The sequence below is a fragment of the Lissotriton vulgaris genome, chromosome 2_1 (genome assembly GCF_964263255.1).
Source record: "Lissotriton vulgaris chromosome 2_1, aLisVul1.2, whole genome shotgun sequence".
Taxonomy (NCBI): Eukaryota; Metazoa; Chordata; class Amphibia; order Caudata; family Salamandridae; genus Lissotriton; species Lissotriton vulgaris.
The window spans coordinates 1,979,897,026-1,979,900,631 of record NC_141687.1 but is presented as its reverse complement, the minus strand read 5'-3'; positions in this window follow the sequence as shown (position 1 = coordinate 1,979,900,631).

Sequence of the window (3,606 nt, the reverse complement as noted above, 5' to 3'; positions counted from 1 at the left end):
TCTGAGAGTATTGCATCTATCTAATAAAAGACCCAAAAGGTATTTCACCAACAAACTCAATTTTCAGGTATGAAAATGAGATTTAATGTTGGAAAAACATTGTTTGAAAAGGTAGATGTTTATATGAGGTTGATAAATTGAGTATGAGATACAGAAAATTATTCTAACTGTATGACACGATCTATGATTTGTTGTATGAGTGTTTTTATATATTTTTTAATGGATAAGTAAGTCTCTTTCTGGTTGTATGAGTATGTGACTGTTTTTGTGACATTGAGACTAGGTGTGTATGAGCTTGTTTAACAATGTGGTGCCCTAATACTGTATTTTGTACATGTGTTGTTTTACTGCATGCTCTAGTTGATATAAAAAACTGCTTCTTAAGCTTTAAATTTATATTAACAATGTACTAAAAACTCTTCCAAGTTTTAGAGGTCCACACATGATGTGCTGGTCAGAAAGATTCTTTTCTTTGAACTCTGGGACTTGAGTCTAATTTATTCTATTTTGAAAGAGGATTATAAGTCACAGAATGGAAAGGACAATCATGCACTGGAGCAGTACATAACTTGTGAATCTGTGAGAAAATTGACACAGATTTATTAGACACCCTTTAGTGTGCCTGTTTGTAGGTTAAAGGGTTTGTATGTGCTTAGTAAGACATGCTGTTGAAAATAATTCTGGGTTACAAGTGTAGTTTCAGAGTACAAAGGCACAGTTAAATATACAGTGTTTCAATTTTTTTTACAAGTTGTATACATATGTAGGAAACATTTATTACTCACATAGTCTGTCAGACAGAGTCTGAGGTATGTAGGCATTCAGTAACATATCTATGCTGAACTTCTATATAGAGGAGTAATTATAACTCATTTGTATGGTACGCTGGAGGGAGATGATAGGACAGAGGCCCACATGCATCAAGCATTTTTGTAGTCGCAAACGGTGCGATTACTTAAAATCGGCCGTTTGCGAATGCAAAAGTGCTTTTTGGGATGCATGAAGCAATTTTAGAATTCGCAACATTGTTGCGAGTTCTAAAATTGCGGGTGCTTTTAAGAAGTCGCAGATGTGCGACTTCTTAAAAGCAATGCATCATTACTTTGACAAGTGGAAATTCGCAATTAGGGTTCCAAATTTACCGAGTGGTTGAACCACTCGGTAAATTTGGAAAAAGTGTTTAAAATGCTTTAAATGTTTTTTTTTCAACATTCATGTTTCACACACACATGTCCTTAGGACATGTGTGTGTGAAACATGATGCGAAAAATACATTTCAGGGGTGCATGGGGGGGTCCTTTGGACCCCCCCCCTGCACCCATGAAATTTTCTAAGTGCCACTCGCAATTTGCATTGACTCCTATGGGCCTTTTGGCCCATAGGAATCAATGGGAATTGCGAAAATTAACTTAAGAATTCGGTATTTCTTTGGGATTCGATAAAAATTGCGATTCACGAATCACAAAGAAATACCGAAAAAAATGATGCATAGCATTTTGCACTTCTTAATTTGCGATTCCTTATTTTTCGCAAATTAAGAAATGCAAAATGACACAATGATGCATGTGGGCCAGAGTGCTTTCTAGTTAAATGTAGTTCTAAGTTTAGCAACCTATATGTGTATTTATAGACTTATATATCCAGTTATATAAGCAGTATCTGACCTATAGAGCCACTCACTTACCTATTATGGGAAAGATAGAGCTACTAATACAGCCAATCAGAGCTGGTGAGACATACCCATTCACTAACATGCCATATAGCACTTCTATCTTGAACAGTAAGAGAGTCACTTGCACACACTATATATGTGTTGGGCATGCTTTTACAGTTTTACTACTTAGTTAACTTGACATTTAAAATATCATATCTGACATACTGTTTAAACTTCCCTTCTAGTATATATATATATATATATATATATATATATATATATATATATATATATATATATATATATATATATATATATATATATATATATATATATATATATATATATATATATATATATATATATATATTTTCACAGGTTTCCCCAGCAAGGGGCAGGCGGAGTCCGCCTGCCCCTTGCTGGGGAAACCTGTTGAAATTGTAGCGGTCTGGCTCGACCGCGGGAGTAACGCGACCAGACACCATGCAGCGCCTAACAGAGGAAAAGTGAGCCGCTTTGCTATAATATATATATATATATATATATATATATATATATATATATATATATATATATATTACCTACTGGCTATCGCCAGTAGGTATATATAGTTAGGATTTTTTCTCTATGGGATTTCTGAAAATTCTATGTCTAATAACTTTGGCGTTTGTGGATGGAATCGGCTGAAATTTTCAGGAAAATGGCACATTTTGTTTCTGAGCAGCCCCTGAAAATTTGGTGGGGTTTCGTCAGGGGGGGCTGAGAAAAAAGGGGGGTCCCAAAACGCGTTTTTTACATTGAGTTTTCCATAGGGCGGTTGGCCTCACTTTTAGCTCGAACGGCTGAATGGATTTGCACGAAACTTGGCAAAATTGTAGGGACTGGTAGCCCGATGTGCCTTTGCTAGGTCTCAATATATGTGCTTCAGTGGATTTTGAGAAATTAACGTTTAAATCAAGATATATATCTGTAACAGCGCTCCGGGCAGCGATCCGGTCCGCTTACTTTTCGCGTTTCGGAACTTTGCGCGCAGAAAGCTGATTGGCTCTCCGGTGTCTGTCAACATTCTAAACAGTCCGGAGCGGCCGCCATCTTGTCTCTCGGTAGGATCGAGAGAGAAGAAGAGGTGAAAAACGAAAGGGGAATTTAATGAAAGGGGGCAAGGTATCCCCCTCTTGACCCCCTAGGAATGTTGTTGGGGTTATTAAAGGGTCCCGTGGGGAAAAGGAAAAAAAAATGATTTTTCACGGTAGAAGCGCTTCACGGGCCGCGAACTGGGCCGCAAACTGGTAGCGAAACGGGAATTCGCCATTTTGTGCTTCGTTAATTAAATTACTAGGTATAAGGGGGTGCGGGAGACGTATCCTAATCCCCTATGTTTCCTGAGGGTGGCTGAGGAGGCTGATATATGTTGATACATCTCTTCCAGCGGCTGTGCGTGAGCTTTTTTTTTATTTTGCTGCGTGACAGTCCGGAGCGGCCGCCATCTTGTCTCTCGGTAGGATCGAGAGAGAAGAAGAGGTGAAAAACTAAGGGGGAATTTAATTAAAGGGGGCAAGGTATCCCCCTCTTGACCCCCTAGGAATGTTGTTGGGGTTATTAAAGGGTCCCGTGGGGAAAAGAAAAAAAAAATGATTTTTCACGGTAGAGGCGCTTCACGGGCCGCGAACTGGGCCGCAAACTGGTAGCGAAACGGGAATTCGCCATTTTGTGCTTCGTTAATTAAATTACTAGGTATAAGGGGGTGCGGGAGACGTATCCTAATCCCCTATGTTTCCTGAGGGTGGCTGAGGAGGCTGATATATGTTGATACATCTCTTCCAGCGGCTGCGCCATCTTGCCTTTTTTCCAATGCCACAATTTTGTCGTGCACGGCAGCCATTTTAGATGCCAGGCTGGTCCCAGGCTATCACCTACCCCTGCGGATGTAGTTTATGGCCCCAGCTGTAGAG